The sequence below is a fragment of the Ictidomys tridecemlineatus genome, chromosome 1 (assembly GCF_052094955.1).
Source record: "Ictidomys tridecemlineatus isolate mIctTri1 chromosome 1, mIctTri1.hap1, whole genome shotgun sequence".
NCBI classification, from domain to species: Eukaryota; Metazoa; Chordata; class Mammalia; order Rodentia; family Sciuridae; genus Ictidomys; species Ictidomys tridecemlineatus.
This window is the reverse complement of record NC_135477.1, coordinates 195068324-195082973: the sequence shown is the minus strand read 5'-3', so window position 1 is coordinate 195082973 and position 14650 is coordinate 195068324. Positions and strand designations below refer to the sequence as shown.

General features: G+C 33.7%; 1 non-coding gene across 1 annotated transcript; it reads left to right on the top strand.

Moving 5' to 3' along the window:
* Nucleotides 1-1141: 1141 nt before the first annotated feature.
* Nucleotides 1142-1214, top strand: Trnak-cuu (transfer RNA lysine (anticodon CUU)). The gene has a single exon. It is a non-coding gene; the product is annotated as a tRNA-Lys (tRNA).
* Nucleotides 1215-14650: the final 13436 nt, after the last annotated feature.

Here is a 14650-nt window from a genome sequence, read left to right as displayed (position 1 = left end):
AATGATATATTTGCTATTTGATTCCTGCTTAATTTTCCTTAAGTCAAAGTATAATTTTAATCCTTGATTAGTTAGCCTTTAAAATCATTTTAGTAGACCATGAATTTTGATAAATGTTTTATGGGTACTTGAAAAAATTTAGCATTTTGGGTGCATATTTTATATATGTCTACATGGTTAAGATAATCATCATGTTCACTTCTCTCTGTTGCTGAGAAAAGTGTGTCAAAGTCTCCTACAATGACTGCAAATTTCTGTGTTTCTTATTTGAGTCCTGTTAATTTTTACCTTCTGTATTTGAAGCTATGTTATTTGCTAGATACAAATTTAGTATTGTTTTAAATTTTAGGTAGCATAACATTTTTCATTGTAAAATGTCCTTTATCCCTATAAATGCTTATGTCTTAAAATATATTTTTGTATTTTATAGATCTACCAGCTTTATTTTAATTAGTGTGCATAGGATATCTTTTTATATCTTCTTGCATCACTACTATGTCTTATCTCTTGTAGGCATCAAATAGTTTGGTTTTTAAAAAAATCTAGTGTGAAAAATTCAACCACTTTTCTGTCCTTTCTTTGAGTAATTTTTGTAGTACTGGTATTCTTTCTAAAGAAAGTTAATTAATTTCTGAGATTAAAAACATACTTTATGGGCTGGAATTGTGGCTTAGCAGTAGAACACTCACCTAGCATGTGCGAGGCCCTGGGTTTGATCCTCAAAACCACATAAAAATAAATAAATAAATAAAAGATATTGTGTCCAACTTCAACTAAAAAAATAAATATTTTTTAAAAATACTTTTTTTAGTGAATAGGTATTTAATTACTGATTTGATTTCTCTATGACTCATAATTTATAAGTGTTTCTCTTTCTTCTTAGTTAATTTTAGTCATCATAGTATTATTTACATTGGTCTATATAGGACATTGGCCTGCCCAGAGGCCTGACCTATGGTTTTGTAGAATTATATTTATTAATTTTTGAAACTGAGTTCTAATTTAATTACTCAGTGATTGGAGATTATATGCTTTATTATTTCAATCTTTTGAAGTGTGCTAAAACGAGACTTATGGTCCAGAATGTGTTTAATGTGTCAAAAATTCTCTCATACACTTGTTAAAAAATAATAAGTGTTGGGCCCAGCTAGCTCAGTTGGTAGAGCATGGGACTCTTAATCTCAGCTTTGTGGGTTCAAGCCCCACGTTGGGCGCCTAATTGCATACATTTCTGTCACTGGTGTGGTCCATTAATCACTAGGCTACCTCAGTTGTGGGGAGTAGAGACATGGAATCAACACACAAACTCTGGGAGCTGGTGAGAACTGGCTGGTGGCCTTCTATCAAACATCCAGTAGCTCAGTTTATTTTTGGAATGCATACAACTGTTATAGGTTCTGGTAGGGCATGCCCATCAATCAAAGATAAGTAAGATAATATCCATAAGCCAGTCATCTTCTGCCGAATGTAACTGCACTGTAAGGAAACTCGAAATATTGCTGTCATGGTGGAAAGCAGTCTGGAAGGGTCTTTGTCCCTAAGGGAGAGGCTTACTGAGTCAGGGGTTTCATGCCCTGAAGCCCCTGGCTCTCAGTTTCCTGGCCTGGTAGTTTGGCAATGTTAACCACACCAGTGCTAAGGATGTGGTTTCACTAACAGCTCACTAGAGCAGAGTGCCCCATCCTGCAGGCATTCCTATCAGACCTGAATGAATGGATTCTTCAAGCACTCTGAGCTGCTTGTAGCTGCTAGCTGCAACTGAAAGTTATTTCAACAGGCAAGGATGTGGGGAAAAAGGCACATCATACATTGCTGGAGGAACTGCAAATTGGTGCAACCACTATGGAAAGCAGTATGGAGATTCCTCAGAAAACTTGGAATGGGACCACCATTTGATCCAGCTATCCCACTCCTCAGGTTATACCCAAGGGACTTAAAGTCAGCATACTACAGTGACACAGCCACATCAATGTTTATAGCAGCTCAACTCACAATACCTAAACTATGAAACCAACATAGATGTCCTTCAACAGATGGCTAGATAAAGAAATGTAGAACATACACACAATGGAATATCACTCAGCCTTAAAGAAGAATGAAATTATGGCATTTGCAGGTAAATGGATGGAGCTGGAGAATATCATGCTAGGTGAAATAAACCAAACCCCCCAAGCCAAAGGCTGAATGTTTTCTCTGATGAATGGATGCTGATCCATAATGGAGCAGGGAGAGAATGAAGGGACTTTGGAGGGGAGTGGGATGGGGAGAGGACAGTGGAATGAGATGGATATTATTACCCTATATAGATGTACAATTACACTACAGGTGTGACTCTGCGTCAGGTTCAACCAGAGGAAGGAAAAGTGGTACTCTATTTGTGTACGATATGTAAAAATTCATTCTACTGTCATACATAACAAATTAAAACATTAATAAAATAAAATAAATTTTAAAAGAATACATGTGATAGGAAAAATATGTAGATTATATAATGTAGTTGTTGCATATAATTTTCTAGGCATGTTAAAACAATTTCATTAATCATGTTGTTTAAATCTTCTACATCTTTTCTGTTTGGAATCCTTTTCCTTTGGTTTGAAGAATTTCCTTTTCTCTGCCTTGTAATGTGGTTGCACCAACAACACATCTTTCAGAAAATGTCTTTATTTGCTTTCCATTTTTGAGAGGTACATTTGCTGAGTATAAAATTTTAGTTAGGTTGGCCTTTTATTTTCGCAAACTGTAATCATACTGTTTCATTTTGTTCTGTCTTTTAGGGCTAATGCCGCAAAGTCAACTCTCATTCTCGCTGTCTGCTGAGTGGGGGTATACCCCCTCACTCATACTCCTGCTGCTTTTAAGATTCTTTGTTTTTTTGCAGCTTGACTATGAGATGCCTGCGTGTTTTTGTTTATTTGTTTGTTAACTTAGCCTACTTGTGAATCATTGCTGACCCTCTTGAAAATTTGGGTTCACATATTTCATAGTAAGATGAAAATTGTAATTTTTAATCATCATCTCTTACTTGATGCTCCTTGCATTTTCTCCTTGGCTCACCTGGGACTTCAAAACATGTACATTTCTTGGTGTCCCACATTGTTTTTACATTCCTGTTTCAATTTCATTTTCCCTCGATGTATATTCAGTTTAAAGCTTCTTTACTAACCAGCCTTCTTATTCACTTAGCCTTTCGTGTATTATGAAGAGTCTACCATTAACTCTACCATGGCATTTTATAGTTTTACCATACACAACCTATTTTTTTGTAGACTATAATTCTCTATAAAAATTCCTTATATTTGCATGCATTTTTTCATAAATTTTATTTTTCCTAATAGTAATAGTTATTAGTCTTTCCATGCTAACTTCAATATCTGAGTAATCTCTGTGTAAACATTTAATAAATTATTTTGTTACTATCCATCTTTTTCTCTTTCTTCCTTACATGTTTAACAATTTTTATTCTACTTTTTGACATTGTAAATGGTATTTTATATAAAACCTCAATTATTTTCTCTTCCAACAGTAAATGATGAGTTTTGTTCAGGAAAGTACAGATACTCTTCAGTTTCTGATGGGACTATCCTGATAAACCCACTTTAAGTTGAAAATATTGAAGTAAAAAAAAGTATTTAATACAGCAGTCCTCTCCTATCCATGGTTTTGCATTTCATGGTTGTAGATACCAGCTGTCAGTCACAGACCAAAAATAATATTTGTCTTGATTCTTTAAAAAGAGAGAGGCCACATTCATATTGTAATAAACTTGTATTGTTATAATTATATGATCTTATTATTATTTATTTTTATTCACTATGTCTAATTTATAAATTAAATTTTATCATAGGTATGTATTTATAACAAAAAATATCATACATATGACATTCTGCATATTCACAGGTTAAGGCATCCACTGGGGGTCTTGAAATAGTCCCTCCCAAATACGGAAAACTTTTTGGCACTTGCTGGAGCATTGGGACATTTACCCTTGTGATCATGTGGCTCAGAACTGCAGCTCACTTCTGCTGTCCAATATCACAAGAGAGTATTGTTTCATGTATGACAAGTCCAAAAAAAAAAGATTAAGACAAAATTTGGAGTGTTTTCTACTGAAAGCATATCACTTTTGTATCATTGCAAAGTGGAAAAACTGTTAAGTCAAACCATCATAAATTGGTAGTCATGTTTCTACCTGATAGTCTAGATCCTGTGGAGGCTTGGCTTTGGGCTTTAGTAGGGTAAGTGTTTTTTGGTATTGCCTTTAATCTTATGGTAGGTGTATTCCTAAGACTTAGTGTTTCTAGGATCTCAAAGGAATCTCCTAGGTCCTCACCAAGATATTTCCCTTTGGCTATAGTCTAGGGTGCAGCAGAAGTTTTTTGTTTGTTTGTTTTTCAATGTCTTTTGGAGCTTTTGTTAAATTCATATTTAATTCCTGATATGTTACTTTACTTTGTGTTCTTTCTTTTTTTGGCACCAGAAAATCATCAAATTCTCCAAGAAACCAGTTTGTCATCTTAATTTTTCCACTATTTCCTATTATTGTTACTGTTTCATTTCTTTAACTTTCCTTGTATTTGGCTCAAATTTTCTTTCTCTTTTGGAGATGGATGGTAATCAATAATTTTCAGCTTTTTAATTTTGCTAATATATACAGTCAAGATTATAAATATCCTCTAGGTATAGTTTTGACTACATATCACATTTTTCTATGTAGTTGTTCATTAATGTAGGATTCAAAATACTTTCTAGTCTTTGTTGTGTTTAATTATATGATCCATAAGTTATTTAAATGTGTATTTTTTAATTTACAAATACATGTGACATACTGGTTATTTTGCTGTTAGTTTCTAGCACTGTGTTTTATTTAGAGAGAAAACATAATGTTAAACCCTTGAAATGGTTTGTGACTCTATAGTACATACTTAGTATTTTCTTTGCCCATATTCAATATTTGAAGATTCCAGGTCCAAACAGAATATTAAAAATCAGACTCCAGTTATCTAGGAAGGCCAGTAGACTTCTGGTTCAATTTACACAAAGTATGCAACCCTCAGCAAACCCAACTCAAAATTGGATTGGTTTACCTGGGTCTCTTCCTTTGGAACTTCAACCTCTAGAACCAACCAAATCTCGCTTAGCTTTCCTCTCACCACTTCTTTTAAATATGCTAAAGGTTCTGAGTGCTGAGCTCTCCTGTATGGATGTCTATTAGGGTTTGGATGGGAGGTGTCCCCCAAAAGCTCAGGTGTGAGACAATGCAAGAGCATTCAGAGGGGAAATGATTGGGTTATGAGAGCCCTAACTCAGTCGGTGAATTAATTATCTGATGGGATTAATTGGGTGGTGACTGGAGGAAGGTGGGGTGTGGCTGGAAGTGATGGGTCATTGGGGACATGACTTTGGGGTATATATTTGTATTTGGCAAGTGGAGATCTCTCTCTCTCTCTTTCTCTGCTGCCTGTTTACCATGTAAGCTGTTTCCCTTTGCCAGAGTCTTTCACCATGATGTCCTGCCTCACCTCATGCCCTGAGGAGTGCAACCAACTTTGTATGGACTGAGACCTCTGAAATTGCGAGCCCCCAAATAAACTTTTCCTCCTCTACAATTGTTCTAGTCAGGTCTTTTAGTTTTGGCAGCAAACAAACAAACAAACAAAAAACCTGAAACACTTTTTAAACCCAATCTGAAAAAAAAATATTTTTCTTGTTAGTTATTTGGTAATTTTAAGAAGATTGAAAGTATTTTAAGTTACTTTTTATTTGTTTGATTATTGTCCTGTGAAGTTAAAATATTTATTATATAATTGATGGAAATAAAACTTCATCTGTTTTGACTCCATGAGAATATCTGTGTGACCCCATATGATTTACTGAAAGAACCAGTCTTTGTAATACTATCCTTCTCACGGGTCAAGCATACACATATTGAGTGTGCTTCTGAACTCCAATCCATTTCATTGATTTATTCATTATTTCTTACACCAGTTCTACAATTTTAATCACTACTTACAATAATAAAGTTTAGCAGAGTAAGTTCTCTTCATTTTACAATTTACCTTTTAGGGTTTTCTAATCAATTTTCACAAAAACTTGCTGAGTAATTGTTTTGAAGCCAGATTTAAAATTAAGTAGTCAGTGTAGTTAGGTACATCGGGTCTAATATTGAGTAAGATCTAAAATGAAGGCCATGTTGAGAATGAATTCCAGAAACGCAGGACAACTCATGGAATGTTAATGAAGTCCCAAGAAAAGCCCTAGGCCCAAAGTCCATTCCAAAGAAATGTTAATGAACAGCCCCAGCAGATTTAAAGATAGCCTATCCCAAAGAGATGTTATTTTGAAGTCCTTCCTGCCCAGATTACTTCTTTGGCCCACCTGTGTTCCACCCCTCCTGCCTTCCAACCTACATTCCATCACTGAAAGAACTGTAAAAAGGGGTAACCCACGGATTCTACCTCTTGGGTCCCCTTCTTCCTCCAGGAGAAGTCTTTTCTGTTGTCCTTTAATAAACTTCTAATTTCTACTCTGCCCTTGCCTCAGTGTGCTTCTCTAGTATTATTCTTCAATATTGGGGAAGCAAGGACTCGTTACTGGCGAACAGCAGTAACAGTTTGAGATACTTTGAATCTATATATTAGAGAATTGATGTTTTAAAAATATTGAACTCTATACATGACCATATTACATTTCTCCATATATTTAAATACTTTAACTGTTCTCAATATCATTTATTATTTTTCTATATAAAGTGCTTACAAAGCTTTTTGTGAAGAGATTATTTTAAAGCTTACTTTTCTCATTTTTGTTGCTTTTATGTAGAAATATTGAAAAGGTCAGGCGAACGTCAGAGGAAAAGACCACCAAGAGACCGTCCCATGCAACAGCAAAAGGTTTATTGGTGGTCCAGCATGCTGGGGCTCAGAGCTCACTTCAGAAGAGCAGAGAACAAAGAGCCCCAAGAACAACTTAAGCGAAGTTAATATACATTCTTTGGAGAGGGCAGGGACTTTACATATATCATAGCATCCCTTAGCAAATCATCACATACCGTGGAAAAATCAAATAAAAACTCTAAAACATGATTAGCACATTCACTGGCAGGAACAGGTTGGGTGAGAGTGATTGGTCAGTACTAAAAAGGGGTATACATTCAAACTGATTGGTTTAAGCCCTGAGGTGTATATGTGCTGGACTGCACGGTGTCTGGGTTGTTAAGCAACTAGGTGGTCAGGAGATTTTGACACACATCTAGTGAGCAGTTCCGAGAATTGTCTTAACTGCCACAGGAATTTCAGGTTCTGAGTGCAGCTTAGAAACTTTACAAAACCTGGTCCTTTTTATTTCAATTTCAATTCCTTTATCCTTTCAATATAATTGATATTACAAATATTGACCATGAAGTCACAATTTTTTTTGATAACTCTAACTGTAATATATTTAGTTGCACATATAGTTTTAATGCCACAATATATTACTATTGTTGCTTCATTCAGACAATACTCAGATTTATTTACATATTTGCCCTTTCAATTGCTTGAAGCAGTCTTTCTTCTCTGAGTTTTATCTTATATCTTTCTGACTATAGAAATGCCCGCCTGTGAAACTTTTCTTAAATATGTTTACTGTTAATAGATTCACTTAGTTTTAATTTGCTTTTTGAAAATAACTTCAGTTTGCTTATATTTTAATTGGGTATGTGATTCTAGGTGGGAAGGTTCTTTCTGCATTCACAATATACAATTCTAATATTTTTTCTGCTCTCATAATTTCTATTGAATAGCTGCAGTGTTATTGTTAATTCCTTGAACATAATATTCCATTTTCCCTTAGCTGCTTTTACATTTACTCATTCCCCACCCCCCAAAAAAATCTAAAATAGTTTTCCAAGGGTTTTTATACATGTTTCTTCTAATTGTGATTTATAATTGTGCTTGTGTCTGTTCCTTGTAATATTATATCAATTTTTGAAAACATCCTGTTATTATCCTTTGAAATATTTCTTCTGGCATATTCTTCTCTGTTTCTGGAACATTGTCACCATGTCTAATTATCTCTTGTGCTTTTTTTTTTTTTTTTAGTAATTTCTATAATTTTGTACTTGATGATTTAATCTAAATGTTTTCTCCTAATGTATCTTCCAGTTTATAATTCTCTCCTTCAGCTTTATCTAAACTGTTGTTATATCTATTTATTGAGTGCTTAATCTATTTTTTCTCTAAATTACCTTTTGTTTATTTGTTTTGTTTTTTGGGATAGGGTCTCACTGTGTTGCCCACATGGTCTTGGTGTTAAACTCCTGGACTCAGGTGATCCTTCCACCTCAGCCTCCCTAGTATCTGGAACTACAGGCCTGCACCATTTTATCCAGCTTACACTGAACATTTTATATGACTCTAAACATTCCCAGCATCTCTGGGTGAACTTCTCATCTTCAGGCAATTGGGGGGGGGAGATATTAACAATATATATTAACAATATATAATTAACGTAATGAACGATATATATTAACAATATAGAACCATCTCAACCATAAAAGTTTAAGTATGATTGGAAGCCGGGCTTTAGTATTTAAGAGGGATGATTTTTGTTTTCCAGTTTTTATTTACTATTAGAACATAACCTTTTAAAATCCAAAGTGAAAGTCTTGAATGTATATCAGGGTTTTGCCTCCTGAACTCTAGATTTTGTTATTTCAGCTTTGTACGTTTGTTAAAATATCTGCTCAGTTTCTCAGTCCCTAAAAATCCCTGCTTAGAATTTGCCTTTACCTTTATTGAAAAAAAGGCCTACAGGAGCTACCTCCTGTCCTTTTGTAAAAGACTAATCCATGCTGTGCCCCCATTGACTTAATCACTTCCCTACTTGATGTCTGTTTTAGTCCATTTGTACCAATAGCAAGACACTACACTAGGTAATTTAGACTAGGTAAAAAGCAGTCCCTAATGTAGGGCTTACTGGGTTTTCTTTTTCTTTTTAATATTTTTCAAATCTTTCTAATATCTTCAAATACTTTTTCTTAATCTTTATCCAGTTTTATAATTGTTATCAGTGGGAGAATTGGTCTAAAATAATAACACTTACTATTGGTGGTAGTTCCTACTTATTTGTGTTTTAAATTTGCATAATTTTGCATAGTTATCTATTCGTTGCCAGTATTTTCAATTGTGTCTTATATGTATCTAGACATGATAAGCATTGTTGCTTCATAAACTGTATCTGGTAATTTCAATATCCAATGCACATCTGTCTCCTGTCTTTTCTATTGCTTCTGGCTCACAGTATCCTATTTCTTTTTGTATTTTGTTACATTGCCTGCATACATCAATTGTCCTTTAAAACAAAAAGTATTATTTTTTGAGGCTCAGAAAGAAGGTGTATTCTATTAGATAGGATTTGCATTTGCTTTGAGCTGTTCAGAGGTAGTAACCAATGGGAGATACTCTTAATCCAGCATAAAACTTGAAATTCTCATAAACCTTTAGCAAGCAATTCTACTGCAAGGCTAGACAGAGACAAAATCTATTCAAAGGTCATTTTTCAACTTTCTTTCCTCTTAATCTCTTTTCCAGTAGCTAGAAAGCATTATCTGTGGATTAAGTTTACACTCCTTTGTGTCCTAAATTAAGTGTGAGTAGTCTCCTTTCAGATTCCTTGCAAAGGGCAGGTTCTAAATTTGGACTTCCTCCTCTGTCCTCACCATGTTTTGGCAAACTCAGCATACACTTTCAAAGTTAAAAGCATCTTGATGTTTGTTTTAGTCCGTTTGTACCATAACAAGACACTAGACTAGGTAATTTAGAAAGCATGGAAATTCGTTGTCTCGAAATTCTGAAGCCTGAGAATTCTAAGATCAGGTGCTGGAAGGTCTGGTGTCTGATAAAGGTTGCTCTGTCTCCAAGAGGGCACCTCTAGGCTGCATGCTCTGAAGAATGTTGTGTCTTTGGAAGGACAAAAAGGGCCTAAAGGAGCTACCTCCTGTCCTTTTGTAAGAGACTAATCCATGCTCTGCCCCCATGACTTAATCACTTCCCCAAAGGCCTCATTTCTTAATACCATCAAAATGGGGATTAAATGGTAACATGAATTTTGGAGGGGACACTTTCAAACTAGAACAGTGCTCATGTGGACAATTTATATCTCTGTTGTTTTGTTCCTTCTTACCCTTTCTATGCCTGTTTTTCTTTTATTTTTTTACCATTTATTAACTTTAAAATGATTTTAAAATATTTTATCCAGAATTTAAATTTTTATCATTAGTAGATTTAATATAAATAAAATAACTCATAATTATTGCAAATAGAAGTTCCCTTTTGTGTTTAATATATTGGGAAAAATAAAATGTGACTTTATGTAATGTGCTTTGGGGAATTTATTGGCATTTTTGGTACTAATACATGATGAAAAATATTCCTTGGTAGTTGAAACAAATGGTTGTTTAATTCTTAGTTGGGTATGGTGTTAATTATGTATGCCATTTTAGTTTATTTATGGATCTATTATAACAAATCAATATGCTTTATTTGTGCACATGCATGAATATCATTTAATATTATCTTTGTCTAACACTACATATATTTACTTCTCTGTATCAATTTCTACATTATGTACATTAATATATTTGACTATGATATTGCATATTTTAATTTTTAAAAAATAAATTTGAAGCAATTTTAAATTTATTTATGCTGAAGCACAGGCAAGCAGGTTGATAATGAAAAGAGAAAACAGCTAACTCTTGCGAGTCTAGAATTAATAGTGGGATAGCATGTGATGAGTCTAAGGTGAAAGGGCCAGTGAGTCTAGGAGCACCTAGAAATTAGTATTTTTGTACCTTAGATTGTACAAATCAGATAATAGGTCCTAACATATACATATATTAGTCAGGTTTCTTTAATATGCTTTTCTTGGTGAAATATTATTACCAAATTGACTTTCTTTAATTCTTTGTAAAGTATTAAAATGTATATAACAGACATTTTTTTAGAAAACTAATTCATGGGAAATGTATTGTTCTATGCAGATTTCCAGTGGAAAACCTGCAGATGCTCACATAAGAAACATTCTTTTGAATAAACATGTTGCAAGTCCCTTATTTTTGCATACTCAAGAGAATAAGTGTTTCATAGATATGGGCTGTAAACACATGTGGTTGTCTACCAGATTATGAACACCAGACTTGAGACATATATTTTTCAGGTATACAGCTTGAGGAAATTATTGAATACTCAGCACAAATGCCATGTCTTGGGGAATATTTGGAGAAATGTAGATGCTACTGTATTTTGAGTAATCAGTCCCTCCAGCTCTCATCCTGATGGGTGGAAAATTTATTTTATTTTTCTTCAACAAAGGGAAACAAAATTGTAGCTCTCTTAATGCATAGTTTGTTAAGCAATTTCCATTTTGTCATTGGATCTCACAGATGTTCAGAAATGGTTAAGCCAAAAAAGCAAGTTTCAACTCATGTTTCAACTCATCAGTAACTTATAACAAAGTACATTTCAATCACTTGGATGTTTATTTGTTTATTTGATGTACACAAAAAGAATCCTCTTTAGGGGCCAGTAAAATCCTTTCTTGCTTTATGGGCAAGAAGTTATAAAGCCACACACTATGCCCAAATATTTGACTTTTCATTTATTCTTTGTAATTTATTTTCCCTGGAGCTGAAAGATGTAGAAATGTTTGCTTATAAATGCACCCTAGCAGCTTCCATACATCTAAGAAGCTCCAGTCTTCAAACTGTTATTCTCAGAATTTCTTCTAACTTATGCTTATTAAAATTGTCTCCAGATCAAATATTCCAGAGAGTAGCCTAGAAGTAATTAATTTTATAAAAATTAATCATACCTCCTCCTGTAAAGTAGCCATTTCCAACCAGCCTGATCTAACAAGGGCAACTATACAGGCTAGTTTGCCCAGGTCATTTCTGTTTCCATAGAGCCATTACAACTAATGTCCTCTTATAGTCTCAAAGGTATAGTTCTTAATGGTAAATTATATAGTCATACTGGATTGAAAAAGGCTTAAGACTCAGTATCATCCTGAAGGGGGAAAAAATCTAATATTATATATCTATGCTGTACCCCTCCTCTAGTTAAACCAATGTGTTTTCAACACGCTTTCTTCTACTCTTTGAAGTATAACTTCTCTTTATTTTGGTTAGAAGTGTGCTCATTATTCTTTAGTTGAACAATTATAGAAAATATTACTGTCTTCAATAGTTAATGAATTCTACAGACTTCTTTCAGGATTTTCTACTATAGAGTAAGGACATCTCTCTATATCTCTTCATTTTAGTGGTTTGCTGTTCTGCCATTGTTTGCCTATAAACAATTCCTTTCTCATTAGAAATTTATATAAAATAATCATTTTAGTACGACAACTAAGTGGATTTAAGTGAGAACAAGTGATTCTTGTGGAATATTTACTGTGAAAAGTTTGCAGGAAATAACCAGTGTCTTTGTATTCATTTCCACATATCTTCTGTCATTGAATTCTGGCTTTAGAGAAAGACTTACTCTTCTTAGGTCAGAATTACAGATAACTAAGGCTATTTTTAGATTGATTATTTGTCTCATTTTAAAAACTTTGACCGTGACATTCTCTATTTTATAAACTGAATGACCACAATGATTATACAACTTACTAGATGGCGTATAGGAACCTGTATCACATAATTCTTATAAGAGTCCTGTAGTAATTCTTTCTAATCTTTTTCAGAACATGTTTTTATAAGTAACAGGAATACTTTTGAACTTAAGGAAAAACAAATAACAAGACATAAAGATTCATGAAAACATCTTTTATAGAACTAGATAGATTCATGAAAACATCTTTTATAGAACCATGTCAGCCTTTAATTCAGAGTACTTTTGCATAATCCCAACATCTTGATCATCTTGGGTGCTACAGGGGCCTCGATTAACTTATGTTTAGAAACACTGTAGGTAATAGGGATAGTTATATTCTTGAAAGAGTTTAAATAAGGAATCTAAGCAGTTAGAAGTTATCTTCAGTTACTTAAAAAAAGGTGAACAAATCAACAAGGTCTGAATGTACTCCATAGCATTGTACTTTTACTTGATTTTCTATTCTTGTGAGTAAGCATATCAGAATTAGTATGTCTTATTTATTCTGTTGAAATGAAAAGTCAAAAGACATCCATAGAACGTCACTTTCTACCCTTATATATGAACGTCAGTCAGAGCTCAATGTGAAAAATAAGTTCTATCTTTTCTCATTTTTGCAATTTGATTATATCCCTTTATCAATTTTAGGACTGCAGTCTTTTACTATGTTTTTTATCCACCCTGTTTCATATGCTATTGTGTTTAGTGTTAGAATATGTATTCATGATAATGAGTCTTATAATGGAGTAAGATAGAATTTTTGAAATTTCTTCTTACATAAGAAGTTAAAAATAAAGAGGCCATACTTTTTCCTCTATTTTTTCCCCACCCTGGGGAACACCCTTGATTCCTAACTTTCATATTGCGAGGTAATAGAAGCTATGCTTGCATTGTTTGAAATAACCAATAAGCATTACTTTCTTCCGTTCCTTCCCATGATCACTTGTAACCTTGAGGTAGTTCATCTCATAGACTTAAATATTTGAACTTAATAAAGTTATCTGCCACCCTTCCTGGACTCAACAGATGCACAAGATGGCAAGTCCCTGTAGTCCTATGGCAGGAGAGAGATTTCAAGGTTGTACCAGCCCATGTGGTGTTCAGACATCAAAATGTAAGCATCCTCCCTTGAGTCTCCCCTTACCCAATAGTTCAACAGGACTTTTCTGGTAGTCCGTGTGCTTGCCAAACCAAGGTTATCTCTTGCTTTAAATGCCTAGGAAAATCTGAGCGTATGTGGTATTACTATGAATAAATCATATTTATAAGGTTTTTGACTTTTTTTTTTCTTTTTCTTCCCTGGTTAAGCTTAAAATGAGAAACAGAAACCAGGGACCTGTCAAATACATGTGAAATATGAGGCTTTCTTTGTAAAACAGGAAATATATAAGGCAGCAAAAACATTGTTGAAGAGAGGCAGATACAGATAAAATTCAGATATATTTTATTCCCAACATGGAATTTTGCCTAGCTATGATGAATAGGGGTTCCAAATTGAATTCTGCCTTGTATTTTTGTGGGCAAATGATTCCCCACAAAAGTGGGTGTGAATGTGTGTATAGTTTGCCTTGTTGACATAGTATCTTTAGTATTAAAAAAAAAACATTTAAATACTAAAAAAAATTTATATTGATTTAAACTACAGACAGCAGGAAAGATAATCAACTCAAAAAAAAAAAAAAAAACAAGCAGGTATACTACAAAGAAACAGTAGTAGCATATAAGTTGACCACTTAATAATTTAAATTAAATAGTCACGTTTTTGAATAGACATGTTTTTCTTAGCACCTCGTAAGAATAAATATAGGGGAAAAAAATCCACGTATGTTCAATTATAGATTAAGCCCTGGAAAAAGAGCTTTCTTCCCATTCGTGGTTTGTGTTTAAGACAGAAATAACATTATTTTAAAGGTTAAACCTGTTTAGAAGCCATTTCACTTTTTAACCTAAATTTGGAGGTTCTAAATATTTAAGAATTACATAAATGTAAACTATATTGTTTCCTTTCAGATTTT